At 33.8% G+C, this 15,064-nt stretch overlaps 1 long non-coding RNA gene across 12 annotated transcripts; it reads left to right on the top strand.

Annotated features, from left to right (window-relative positions):
• The first annotated feature begins 1,873 nt into the window (after window positions 1-1,873).
• On the top strand, window positions 1,874-5,921 carry LOC131644909 (uncharacterized). Of its 12 annotated transcripts, none has more exons than XR_009296785.1 (6): window positions 1,874-2,761; window positions 2,898-3,860; window positions 4,265-4,331; window positions 4,480-4,641; window positions 4,786-4,892; window positions 5,599-5,919. It is a non-coding gene; the product is annotated as an uncharacterized LOC131644909 (long non-coding RNA). The 12 variants fall into 12 exon arrangements; XR_009296784.1 differs by having other exon boundaries at window positions 1,875-2,761; window positions 4,480-4,603; window positions 5,599-5,918; XR_009296783.1 differs by having other exon boundaries at window positions 1,875-2,761; window positions 4,265-4,295; window positions 4,480-4,603; window positions 5,599-5,917.
• The last annotated feature ends 9,143 nt before the right edge of the window (window positions 5,922-15,064 follow it).

The following is a 15,064-nucleotide window of genomic DNA, read 5'->3' as shown; positions in this document are numbered from 1 at the left end:
AAATTTTTAAAATATTCTTAAATATAATATGTATGAAAATGTAATTATAATGTGTATGACTATGGTTGAACAATTTAGTACACTATAAGTGTATGAAAAAGATAAAAGAATCTAGAAATCTTATGATATTATTCTATCATAAAAACGCTAGAAAGAACTAAAGTAATATAGAAACATTCACAACCATTAAGAGGTTGGTGACTTGAGCCTATAATAAGCAATTGATATCTTGTAGTTTATCATCCAAGAAATCGTTGGCATAGTCTTCTTTCTAAACAATACTCTAAAACTATCAACTAATTAACTATCAACGGTGGCATCAAAGCTACCTAGTGTGTTCTTGATGTAAGGGTTGCACCCCTAGTGCGATATCTTATATTCAGCTGCTTATTAAAAAAAAGCTACACTAGATCATACAATGAACGTAGTTATATTATCTACCTACCATTCCAAAATCCTCCCAACTACTTTAAAAAAATTTCTTGTACTATAATCACCTCTAAAAAATTTCTAAACTATGGATAACACCACTCAATCATCATCTATTTATGTCCCTATTTTTAATGGTGAAAATTATGATTTCTAGCATGTTAAAATGAAAACATTTTTTTCATCTCAAGATTTATGGGACATAGTAGAAGAAGGCTTCACCGTTCCGCGGATACTTCAGCTCTTAATGCAGCTCAAGAAAAGGAGTTGAATAAAAATTAATAGAAAAATTCAAAGGTTATTCACTTTGCAACAAGTGGTGACAGATGCAATTTTTCCAAGAATTTTGAGAGTTAAGAATGTCAAAGATGTGTGGAACACGTTGCAGGAGGAATTTCAAGAAAGTGATAAGGTACGTGTTGTTAAACTTCAATCTCTAAAAAAAGATTTTGAACTATTGAAGATGAAGGAGTTTGAGATAGTTAAAGATTACAATTCAAAATTAATGAAATAGTTAATCAAATAAAAGCTTTTGGGGAGGATAGTCTTGACAAGAAAATTGTTGAAATAATTTTAATTACTTTTTCCCAAAGTTTAACCCAATCGTGACAACGATTGGAGAAACCAAATATTTGTCCACTCTATCAGTAACAAAACTTGTAGGCTCTCTTGAAGCATATGAGCAAAGATTATATAAGCATAAAGAACATACACTTGAAAATTCCTTCTAGTCAAAGCTCAAATTTCAGCCCCAAAATAAAGAAAATGGAGGAAAGAAAAATTATGGAAAAACTTCAGAAGAAGAGAAGTTTCTAGAAATTTCCTTAAGAGCAAGTCAGATAAAAATCCACCATGCAATATATGTAGAAGACTAGGTCATGCAGAGAAAAATTGTTGATGTCGTAATATGCCATAATGCAACCATTGAAAGAAGTTCGGACACGTGGGGAAAAATTATCGCAACAAAAATAGGCATCAAGCTAATATTGCAGAGGACATTGATCAAGAACAATGTATGTTATATGCTTCTTAAGACACAATCAAAGAAAAAGGAGAAAGATGATACTTGGATTGGATGTAGCAATAGATGGTCAAGGATGAGACTATTTTCAAAAGTATTGACGTGTCTGTCAAACTCAAAGTTCTCCTGGAAATGGGAGTGTGGTTGAATCAAAAGGCAAAGAAACTCTCACGGTGGAGACATATAAAGGTATACGATTTATCCATGATATCTTAATAGTATTCAACCTAAAAGAAAATCTTCAAAACATTGGCTAAATGATGGAGAAACTTTAAGTTGTCCAAGGTTGATCTAAAGCACTGTGGTAAAGAAGTCTTTGATCGCAATGTTTTGAGAATGGCCCCCTCTTTGATTGTATTGTTATATAGTTTCTCTTTACTATATCATTATTATTATTTTGACCTAGCACTACAACATTTTGAGCCTACGACAACGCCTAATTTATGGGAGATAAATTAACCGTTCTCGTAGAGTGTAATAGAGAACAAATTACATATTATGTTGCGATAGTGTATATATTTTTTAGAAATGTTATAAAACGGTTGAAAAGTGTTTTTGTAATATGACAAAGAGAAATAGTTTTATCAATTAGATTAAAACCATTCTCATATAATTTTTAATTATTTAATTAAAAAATTAATTTTATAAGGCCGTTCTCTTATGTTTGATTAAAATTAATTTTATTTGTGAAAAAAATCCTCTAACCGGATCGAATAGTGGTCCTCTTGCTAGAGAATTTTTTGGAAATAAAAAAAATTATCATGTCCATCAAGATAAACATCAGCCGTTCCCCTTCCTAGGTCATCTTGCTAAAACAAATTATTTCCCTCCCTGTCCAAAATTAAGAGCGCTAAAACAAAAAAATTTCGTTCCCTTTTTGAAATCCAGAGCGCTAAAACAAATTATTTGGTTCCCTTTCTAAAATTAAGAGCGCTGAACCTGAAAGTGAAATTTTTTCTCTCCCACACTCATCAAACCTTAACCCTAACGCTTTCTTTCCTTCCCCGTCGATTCTTCCAAAGGTGTGACGATTCTTCTCCCAAACCTTAATCCTAACCCTTTCTTCCCTTATCCTTCTTCTCAAACCCTTCAACTTGCATACACAGTTAGGATTTTAGGGTTTATCAAGGGTTTCACGAAACTCAAGTACATCACGAAATTATGTCATTTAACGGTTTTAGGAAACATCTCAATCAAAGGTTTGAAGTAAGTCTCTCACGAAGACAATGATTTCCCTGAGAGATGCAAGGGTCATATCATGCTATAAGGAGGATTTTTTCATTTTCAAGTTGTGTACGATTCGTCGCTCTGGTAAGATCTTCCCTCAAATTGCATACACTTTCTCCTACAACTTGCATTGACTACTGTAATTCACAATAAAAATTAGTTATTTTTACTATAGTTTATGATTTAATCATTTTTTCTTCTTATGTTTTATCTGGTGTAGAAATAACTTTGCTCAGCCTTGTTGGAATTACTAGTAGCTGAGATAATGTGTTGACTGGTGGAACTACTGGCAGCTGAGACAGTGTGCGAGAGCTCAATTCGTTCTGGTAACAAAATAATTTAGGGTTACATTATTATTTTGAGAAATTTGTGTCTAGTGATTTGGAGTTGTGGTGCTTATTGAGTCTACTGATTTTTAGTACAATTTGTTTTCTCGGCCTTTTTTAGTACTTTACTGTATTGTGAAAATGATGCATATAATTTGTTTGTGAATATGATAACTTATTTGAGTACTTTACTGTACTGTGAAAATGACATACATAACTTTAGTGTATTTGAAAAAGAAGTAAAGTTGGAAGATATATTAATTATAAGAGATTCACCTTTCCATCTCTATTAGCCATTCATTTTTATTTTATATATATTATTACTTTCATATTTGGGAAAGAGCAACTGAAGTTCAGAGTTCAAAAGTTCAGAGTTCAGAAGTTTAGAGTTCATTGTGATAGTAAAATTTCTTCTCAACATCCAACTCCCAATTTGAATTTAACTTCTGGTATAGGAGGTTCACCTTTCATTTTTATTTTTCAGTAAAGTAACTGAAGTTTTGTGATATGCTTTTTCAGCATTGACAAGTGTTACTGCTCATTGTGATTGTAAAAAATGTGTCACATTCTTTTGTCTCTCATGGTTGATATCCCTCTCATTCTCGTCCTAGTTATTACAAGTCATATGTCGAATTAGATGAATCATAACTCCCTAATATCTGTGTCAATTCAAGCATACTTCACTCCAGGCAGTTAAACAATACCCAACTCCCAGCAGATTTGAGTCTTTTAATTGTCATTCAAAACGCCAACGACAACACTCGTATCAATTCCTAAGCGGCCATGGCGGAAGTGTTTTATATGAATGAAAGTATATGGTGTACTATTGGGAGGTTTAGACAGCATTAGAATAGAAGGTTAGTTCAGTTTTAAACTAAGTGTTAGTTGGTTGAATTCACATGTATTCTAGTTTATTGAATTATTGTTAAACTGCATTATCTTTGGTGTGTGCTATGATATAAGAAAATGGCTACTATTAAGATGGAATCTCAAGTAAAATGGGTTAACGTGACCCTTTGTTTTCTACCACCCATTGTGTAGTTAATTTGAAATGTAAATTAAGATGTAAGTTATTAATTAAGATTCAAATAACTCTAGCTTAAATCTCTCTTTTTTTCCCCGCTGTTGAGTCTTTTAAGTTAAAAGATTAAGTTATCCAATTTTCAATTCTATAATATAAACAAGGTATTTAATTTAATTTTCTTAAATTTATCATATCACTCAATTCGTTTTAAGAGTTTATTTACATAATTCATTTCAGATTCTTGAGCTAGATGGCTTAGAAATGAAAGGTACTTAATAAGACCCTGCATTTACCCTGGTTCATTGTAAGTGTAAACTTCAGGCATACAATGATAAACATGATGAGACAAGTTTGTTAACGGCTCATCTTTTCACTATGGTCCTTTGAACCTCTCATTGAAAAATAGTGATACTTGAGATGATTTAAATTGCATAAACATTTGTTTGTTGCAGTGAGTATTCTATGCAATTGAATCCTTCATGGATAAAAGTTGAAGCATTATCAAGATGATTTGGTTAATAAAATGAAAAAGGCTGCAACCAAGGAACTCTGGAATGTGAGTGGTGATCCGGAATTGTACGGAAACCTCTTAAAAAAACTCATTATTCATGTTGGTTAGAATTTTAATATTGTACCTTGTAGTTATAACTTATACCCTTGATTTTTCCAAGTATATTTTCAATAGGAGCCTATAATTTTATAAGAATATGTAATTATTAATTCTCCTAATTATAATTTTTTCTTTGTCATAAAAACAGTGAATAACGGTACCGATATCAGTATCTTCCGAAACTGTTTTATCGCTGCCGTTGAAAATACACTTGATGCACGTTAGGATGTATTGTTCCGTAGCAAACTTCCAGCGGTATGTTTTACTCTATAAAATAGATTTTTTGCTTATTTACATTTCTCATATAGATTGTCTTATTCTTGGTAGGATGGTATCATTTACATTAAGATTTTTGCTTCTTAATTGTGTGTATCATATAGATTCATCTAGGAAGTTAGTTATTATCAAGATTATTGTCTTCTATATAATTCTCACTGTTAAAAAACTTTGGAATTTAATATTGAAATTAAATACTTAAGGTAAATTATACACTGTGAGGGACAATTTTTCTTTACGCCTTTACCTCTGAATCTTGACGTGCACATGACCAAGTATGATATTTCTAAAGACCTATGGTGACAATATCACACTATTAAGTAAAACTTGTACACTATGTTTTTAGTAGATCAACCGAACATCAAACACTAAAACTTTCTCTCCTGTGTTATTTGTTTTGTTTCTCAATATAATTTATTAGTAGTGTTTCTTTTTACCTTCCTTTTGGTTTGATTAACTTAAATTATTTGGTTGATGTGTTGCTGCACTTTCATTTTCTTTCTCAGAAATTTGAAGGGTAGCATAAGTTAAGATCTTTTTGCTTCAAAGTATTCTGTTACTGTTTATGACCCTGATTTTGGCTTTTGGGCAAATGTGGTTATATTTGTTAGTTTCATTTAATCAAAAGTAGCGTTTAATTGTGTTTCCAGAATTATTTTAATGTGAAGCATTTTCTTATTGACAGGTCAACTTCAATCTGCAAAAGTTGGATGTGAATTTTGTGCACCGTGAACATGGTCTTTCTATTGAAAACAACATCAAGGGTATCCAATTGAAAAGCACCGAATTTGGATCTACTGAGGATGTTAGAAAGAGTACACGTCTTGATTTTCAACTGGAGTTTAGTGAAAGAAATTCATGTACAACTTTGATTGTGAACCATGATTGACATTTGGAATATATATATAATGAATTATATTATTTTGTTATGTTATTTATTGAAAATGAAAGGTCATTTTAAATTCTGTATTTGAGTATTATTAAATAAAAAGAATTGTAAACAATAGTTGATATTCATTACTAGATTTTTACAATTTTTTTTTTCAAATTTTATATATATTTTTTGCAACGCTTATAAACTGATCCTGTAGCATGTTGTAGCCTTTGATTAAGAAATCTTTTAGAACGGTTTCCATTGAACTACGGATACAAACCGTTTCTATATCTCGTAAAACAACCGTTCCCTAATAAATTTTCAACTACAACGGTTTTAATATCAGAACGGGGTTCCACCGTTGCTGTTTGCAACCGTTCTCTAAAGAAGACTAAAGCTACGGTTCCTGAAAAGGCGTTGCCGTTGGTTAAAGAACCGTTGCGAAAGGCTAAAGGAACGCCTCAGTTTGGTACGACCTGAAAACCGTTCTCATAGGCAAAGGAAACGGTTTTTATGATTTTGCAACGGTTTTCCTGTGTTGCTGTATAGTCAAAATGTTGTAGTGTAGTTTTAATTAATTAATGTGTCTGGGTACATAAGGTAAATCTACATAATTTTATATATGCAGGTTAATCAGTTTCATGGGAATTTCATGCAACAGGATGAACAAAAGGTAACACATGCTTCTCCCAATTAATTTTTCTATTAAGCATAAGCTATATATGTTGGTAGTTTATCTTTTGTCTAACACAACCAAAAATTTAACTGATGATGGTTACATGGTATTCTATAAATATTTAATATTCAATAATTATTTTTATAGAGATAATGAGAGTTTATCAATTTTTTTAATATGGCTGTATACTGTAAATATTTATATAAAAATAATATAAAAACATCCAAGATATAAATAATGCATCATTATTTTTTTATTTTAAAAAAATGTGATACACGGAGATTGTAAATTAATTTTATACTGTCAATCAATCAGGACTATGTATTCAACCACCACATCATTTTTTTTTTTTAAAAACTTAATGATATTGATATGAAATACTGGTGATTTTATATTGAATGACATCAGTTTATATTCATTAAACCCTATCTATTTCATAGATAATTGTTGGCATAAAGCAAACTAACACTTCATCTTTGGACAAAGGGTTCAATTCTGAATATGATGTCTCTTGTGATATAAATTTTCTACAATATGTTGTTTCTGACATTCCTCCACCTCCGGTGCCTTCGTCTCCGAGTGTTCATTGTGATGGACATGGTGGTAAGCCTTACTTTAACTTCTTAGTAGTGAAGGATGAAGAAGAGCTGACTGATACAAATAGTGATGGCAGAAGCTTTGAGTTGGAAATTTCGAAGAACTATAATTTCATATTATGCTTTGTTTTATTTGATTGTAATATTCCACCTTCGTTTCTTTGTTCGAGAATAATCATAAAACTTTTGACAAAATAACCTCTTTAAATCATGTGTATACCAAGTTTTCAAATTTATCAACAATGTACGAATTATTTTGGCATAATAAAATCAATGGATGTGATAAAATGATGTTGTAGTTTTGGCCCATGTCCCTACCACTACAGAGATTGTGGAGTATTCATCTTGAAATTGCTACAAATTTTTAGAATATTCTTAAATATAATTCGTATCAAAATGGTACAAGATCTTAAAAATATAATGTGTATGATTATGGTAGAACAATTTAGACCTATAAGTGTATGGAAAAGATAGAAGAACCTAAAACTATTATGATACTAATCTATCATGAAAACTCTATAAAGAATTAAAGTAATGTAGAAATATTCACCACCATTGAGAGGTTAGTGAATTTACCTTATAAATTAATAGGCAAGTGGTATGTTGTAGTTGATCATCCAAGAAATCAATGACATAGTCTTCTTTCTAAACAATTCTCTAAAACTATAACTTTCAACTATCAACTAATCAACTATCAACCTTGACATCAGAGCTACGTTCAGTCATACATTGGACGTAGTTATATTACCTACCTACCATTCCAAAATCCTCCCAACTACTTTAAATAACTTTCCCTTGTACTATTAACCACCTCGAAAAAAATTATAAGTTGTGGTTAACACCACTCAATCATCATCTATTTATGTTCCTATTTTTAATGGTGAAAATTATGATCTCTGGAATGTTAAAATGGAAATATTTTTCTCATTTCAAGATTTATGGGACATAAGATAAGAAGGTTTCACTGTTCCCGCGGATACTTCAGCTCTTAATGGAGCTCAAGAAAAGGAGTTGAAGAAAAATAAACAGAAAAATTCAAAGGCGTTGTTCACTTTGCAACAAGGGGTGACAGAGGCAATTTTTTCAAGAATTATGGGAGTTAAGACTGCCAAAGATACGTGGAACACGTTGCAGGAGGAGTTTCAAGGAAGTGATAAGGTATGTGTTGTTAAACTTCAATCTCTAAAAAAGGGTTTTGAACTATTGAAGATGAATGAGTTTGAGACAGTTAAAGATTATTATTCTAAAATTAAAGAAATAGTTAATCAAATGAGAGCTTTTGGAAAGGATATTCTTGACAAGAAAATTGTTGAAAAAATTCTAATTACTATGCCCCAAAGTTTGACCCAATCATGACAACGATTCGGGAAACCAAAGATTTGTCCATTCTATTAGTGACAAAATTTATGGGCTCTCTCGAAGCATATGAGCAAACATTGTATAGTGATAAAGAAGATACACTTGAAGAAAATTTATGGGCTCTCTCGAAGCATATGAGCAAACATTGTATAGTGATAAAGAAGATACACTTGAAAGTTTCTTCCAGTCAAAGCTCAAATTTCATCCCAAAATAAATAAAATGGAGGAAAGAAAAATTATGGAGAAACTTCCAGAAGGGAAGAAGTTTCAAGAAATTTCCTTAAGAACAAATCAGATAAAAATCCTCCACGCAATATATGTAAAATACTAGGTCATGTAGAAAAAAAATTGTTGGTAGCGTAATATGTCATAATGCAGCCATTGTAAGATATTAAGGCACATAGAGAAAAATTATCGCAACAAAAAAAGGCATCAAGCTAATATTATAAAGGAGCATCATCAAAGAAAAATGATGAAGTTTGTAACGCCCGATTTTTTTTAATTAATTATTTTATGGTGCTTGTGAATTGATTAATGTAGGTGGGAGATTAATTAATATTACGCTATTTATTTAATTAATTAGTAATATTAATATAATGAGGTTAGTAGCATTTGGCCTAATGTGGGGTAGTAGTAGTATTAGCAAGGGTGAGCCCATTAGTAGAAAATTAGAATGTAGTAAGAAGAATAAAACAAAAGAAAATTTAGAAAGGAAGGAGAATTAGAATTTTGGGAAAAAATGTAGAAGCTGAAGAGATGAGAGAGCTAGGGCTAAAGAGGAACCTCAATTGCTAGAGAGATTTTCGAAGAAATTGATAAGGTAAGGGTGGGGTTCTTACTTTCTAAGGGTTGGCATGATGACCAGTATGGTAGAGGTTAGGTATTCATACTTTTATGCTCATGTTTGTATTGAAATTGGATTTTTGAGATGTTGATAAATATTGTGATTGATGTGTGAATTGTGTGCAATTGGTGAAATACATATGTGCAATTGAATAGTTATAGGGTACTGATACTAGACCTGTAAAAATTATGACTTGAAAGATGTGTTGAATTGGTGTGAACTGGAGTGGATGGACTAGAGTGAATTGCTGTCAAAAACTAATATTTTTGCTACTGGGTACGCTGTAGCCGGGTAACAGCCCTGCTGTAACCGATTACAGCGTGGGAAAGTAGAGAAAACTGGGAGTTTTGAATGCTATAACAGGGTAACAGCCCTTCTGTAACCGGTTACAGACGAGTTTAAATAATAGCGAATAGAGTTACATAAACGCGTAACTGGGTAGCGTCCCTGCGGTAACCGGTTACACCCAACACTTTTTTTAAAGAAATAATTTTTCTAAAATCCATAACTTTTGATCCGTAAGTCAGATTTAAGTACCATTAGGACCGTTGGAAAGCTAAAAATATAATCTTCAATTTGATTATAATTTCGAAATTTTTAATTAATAATTTTCTGTTGTTAATTGATATTTCGTGTGTCAGTGTTGTGTTTGATGCGATGATTTTGGTGATAATTGATGAGAAGGTTCTTGGAATGATAATTCCATAATTTGTTGAATATATTGCTACGATATGATTGTTGTTGTTGACCTGAAATGACGATGACATGGCCTAGAATGGCAAAGTGACGCGAATAATTAATTGTGTTGCATTGTTATGTGTCACATATGTTGCATAATGTAATGATGACGGTGACGTGGCTTAGAATAGCAAAGTGACATGAGCTTGGCTTGATTACGCCCAAAATTGGCAAAGTGATGTGGGCTGATGCCCTGGATACCACATGCATATTAGGGAGTCGGTTGCATTGCATTCTTATGATTTTGATGTGGTTGAATGACGAATGATGTTAGTATGGTATGAAGAGGTGAAATTATGTATGATATATATCTCCTATATTATTTATCATGCATTTCTTTATATTGTAAGATATCTCATCCCTTCTGTTTGAATTTTACCTTTATATTGGTAACGTGCAGATAATTCGAAATAGCTCGAAGCGGTGTATTGCCGAGGAATTGCCTTGCTTTGCGTATTTGGGTCGGTGTCTCTCTGATACATAACACTTGGAAGTTTCGCGTTTGTTTTGTTGTTTTGGGAGTGAATCCTTATAAAACTCCATTACTTAATTTTCTATTAATTATTACGTTGTTATTTGGTTTGAAGACGATATCGTCAATTATGTTTTAAGAATGATGCCAAACGTTTATGAATGATTCATACTATTATTTTCCACTGCGATTGAAAGAAAAGAATTTCAAACATGATTATTTGTGTTATGTGTTGCGTATCTATTTTATGAGTTTTTGTGTAATTATGAAGGTGGCATCCTAATGTTTTTGAAATCGTGTTTTATTTTACTATTATTTTCTTATATAATTACGTTGGATAAATTAGGGTGTTACATTAGTGGTATCAGAGCAGGTCGGTCTATCCGGTCAAGTTTCGTGTCGTAGTGTTTAACAATCGAGTATTGTTAATTGTTCTAACTATTATTTGTGTTTTTGTGACATTTTAAAATGGCTGGAAGAAACGAAGCTGCGATCGCTGCTGCATTGGAGGCTATGGCGCAGGCTTTGGAACATCAGTTGAATGTTGGTGGGAATGCTGGATCTCACAGTTTGACTACCTTCTAGAGAGAGAACCCGCCTGTCTTCAAGGGTACCTATGATCCTGATGGTTCAATGACTTAGTTGAAGGAGATCGAGAGAATCTTCTGTGTGATGGATTGCACTATAGATTAGAAGGTTCGTTATGGAATTCACATGCTGGCAGTAGAAATTGACGACTAGTGGTTAGAGACTCGTCAGAGGTTGGAAGTTGCTGGTGAGGAAGTGACTTAGGTTGTGTTCCGTCGGGAGTTCCCAAGGAATTACTTTCCTGAGGATGTTGGTTGCAAGAAATAGATCGAGTTCCTTTAGCTGAACCAAGGAAGCATATCTTTTACTGCTTATGTTGCGAAGTTTGGCGAGCTGGCTAAGTTCTTCCAGCATTATGATGGGCCAAATGGAGAATTCTCAAAGTGCATCAAGTTTGAGAACAAATTGCGCCCAGAGATTAAGAAGGATGTTAGTTATCAGAAAATCAGAGTCTTTGCCGATCTAGTTGATAGTTGCAGAATCTATGAGGAGGATAATAATGCTCATCATAAGATTATCAGTTAGAGGCGTGGTAAGAGCCTACAGGAATCGTGGAAAGCCTAATGATGCTCCATCTGGCAAGGGTAAACAGAAAGCTTCACAGGGCCAGAGGACTAGTGGGGGAGATTCTCCTGCTGGTGTGGTATGTTTCAGATATGGGAAACCTAGTCATAAGAGCAACACATGTACTGGGGAAGCGAGAAGGTGTTTTCGTTATGGTAAGCTGGGACATGTGATGGTGGATTATAATCACAAATATGTTATATGTTCCAACTGTAGTGAGGAGGGACATATCAATACTCAGTGTCCGAAGCCGAAGAAAGAGCGATCAAGTGGGAAGGTGTTCGCATTGGCGAGAACTCAGACCGCTTATGAAGACAGACTCATTAGAGGTACAAGTTTCATTAATAGTACTCCTTTAATCACTATTATTATTACCGGTGCTACACATTGTTTTATTGCTACTGACTGGGTGAAAAAGTTGAATCTAGTGTTGTCGGCTATGAATGGAGAGATGGTTGTCAACCTTCCATCTAAGGGGTCAGTGACTACGTCTCCTGTGTGTTTAAAGTGTCCCTTTTCGATCTTCGACAGAGACTTTGTTGTTGATTTGATCTGTTTTCCGTTAAGTGGGTTGGATGTGATTTTAGGTATGAACTGGTTAGAGCATAACCATGTTCATATTAATTGTTATGATAAGTCGGTAAGATTTTCCACTTCGGAAGAGGAAGATAGTTTGTTGTCAGGTAGACAGTTACGTCAGTTGATACAGGAAGAAGAAACTCAGGTGTTCTCGTTAATGGCTAAAACATCGGTAGAGAATCAAGCTGTAATAGACGAATTGCAAGTGGTGCGGGACTTTCCTGAAGTTTTTCCCGATGAAATTCCTGATGTACCGCCTGAAAGAGAAGTTGAATTTGCAATTGATCTTGTACCTGGTACCGGACTTGTTTCTATGGTACCGTACATCATGTCAGCGTCAGAATTAGTAGAGTTAAAGAAGCAATTGGAGGACTTGCTTGAAAAGAATTTTGTGAGACCATGTGTATCGCCGTGGGGAGCTCCAATGTTGTTAGTAAAGAATAAAGATGGAAGCATGAGGTTATGTGTTGACTATAAACAGCTGAATAAAGTAACAATTAATAACAAGTATCCCCTTCCGAGAATCAATGACTTGATGGATCAATTGGTGGGTGCTCGTGTATTTAGCAAGATTGATTTGAGGTCAGGTTACCATCAGATTAAGGTGAAAGATGAGGATATTCAAAAGACGGCTTTCAGAACACGGTATGTGCATTATGAATATTCGGTGATGCCTTTCAGTGTTACTAATACGCCAAGAGTACGTATGGAATATATGAACCGTATCTTTCACACTTACTTGGATCGGTTTGTGGTAGTATTTATTGATGACATTCTAATTTATTCTAAGTCGGAAGAAGAACATGCGAAGCATTTGAAGATCGTGTTGCAAGTGTTGAAAGAAAGGAAGTTATATGCAAAGTTATCCAAGTGAGAATTTTGGCTAAGAGAAGTAAGTTTTCTGGGGCATGTTATTTTAGGTGATCGAATTGTTGTGGATCCATCTAAAGTAGATGATGTGTTGCAATGGGAAAATCTGAAGTCGGCTACCGAGATTAGGAGCTTTTTGGGATTAGCCGGATACTATAGAAGGTTTATTGAAGGCTTTTCTAAATTGGCACTTCCGTTGACTAATTTGACTTGTAAGGTAAGACTTTTATGTGGGACGTTCAATACGAAGAAAGTTTTGCTGAATTGAAGAAAAGGTTGACGACGGCTCCGGTGTGGACATTACCTAATCCAGGAGAACCTTTTGTGGTATATTGTGACGCTTCTAAGATGGGTTTAAGAGGTGTGCTTATGCAAAATGACAAATTTGTTGCTTATGCGTCAATACAATTGAGAATTCATGAGAAGAATTATCCTACGTATGACTTAGAACTAACTACAATTGTATTTTTGTTGAAAATTTGGAGGCATTATCTCTATGATTCTAGATTCGAAGTATTTAGCGACCATAAAAGTTTGAAGTATTTATTTGATCAGAAAGAATTAAATATGAGACAACGAATGTGGTTAGAGCTGTTAAAGGATTGTGATTTCGGTTTAAATTATAATCCAGGTAAAGCGAATGTGGTAGCTGATTCTTTAAGCTGGAAGATGTTGCATATGTCAGCAATGATGGTTAAGGAATTAGAATTACTTGAACAGTTCAGAGACGTGAGTTTGGTTTGCGCAGTGACACCGCAGAGTGTAATGTTGGGTATGCTGACGATTAATAATGAATTTTTTGACAAAATTAGAGAAGCTCAGAAGCTCTATGTGAAGTTGGTAGATTCGATGGTGGGAATTGATCAGTCTGAGAGTAGTGATTTCAAGTTGGACGCACAAGATATGTTGAGATTCCGCGACCATAAAAGTTTGAAGTATTTATTTGATCAGAAAGAATTAAATATGAGACAACGAATGTGGTTAGAGCTGTTAAAGGATTGTGATTTCGGTTTAAATTATAATCCAGGTAAAGCGAATGTGGTAGCTGATTCTTTAAGCTGGAAGATGCTGCATATGTCAGCAATGATGGTTAAGGAATTAGAATTACTTGAACAGTTCAGAGACGTGAGTTTGGTTTGCGAAGTGACACCGCAGAGTGTAATGTTGGGTATGCTAAAGATTAATAATGAATTTTTTGACAAAATTAGAGAAGCTCAGAAGCTCTATGTGAAGTTGGTAGATTCGATGGTGGGAATTGATCAGTCTGAGAGTAGTGATTTCAAGTTGGACGCACAAGATATGTTGAGATTCCGCAATCGGATTTGTATTCTTGATGATACGGATATGAAGAAGACGATTCTTGAGGAGAGTCATAGAAGTAATTTAAGTATTCATCCAGGAGCTCCTAAAATATATCAAGATTTAAAGAAGTTATTTTGGTGGCCTGGGATGAAACGAGATATAGCGCAGTTTGTCTATGCTTGTTTGACTTGTCAGAAATCAAAAGTTTTACATCAGAAGCTTGCAAGATTAATGCAACCGTTAGAAGTTTCAGAATGCAGTGGGATAGCATTTCAATGGACTTTGTGAAAGGATTACCTAATACTTCAAGAGGACATGATTCTATATGGGTGATTGTTGATAGGCTTATGAAATCAGCGCATCTTATTCATATTAACATCACATATCCAGTATCAAAGTTGGCGGAAATTTATAACAGGGTGATTGCTAAGCTGCATGGAATTCCGTTGTGTATTGTGTCTGATATAGATCTGAGGTTCACGTTTGATTTTTGGAAGAGTTTGCAAGAGGAATTGAGTTCTAAGTTGAGGCGGAGTTCAACGTATCATCCTCAGACGGATGGCCAAACTGAGAGGACTATTTAGTCGCTGGAGGACTTCTTGAGAGCATGTGTTCTTGAATAGGGAGGTTCGTGGGATACTTATGTCCCGTTAATCAAGTTCACTTATAATAATATTCGAGAAACTACT

Source organism: Vicia villosa, linkage group LG1, assembly GCF_029867415.1.
Source record: "Vicia villosa cultivar HV-30 ecotype Madison, WI linkage group LG1, Vvil1.0, whole genome shotgun sequence".
Classification (NCBI taxonomy): Eukaryota; Viridiplantae; Streptophyta; class Magnoliopsida; order Fabales; family Fabaceae; genus Vicia; species Vicia villosa.
This window is presented reverse-complemented; position numbering and strand designations above follow the sequence as displayed.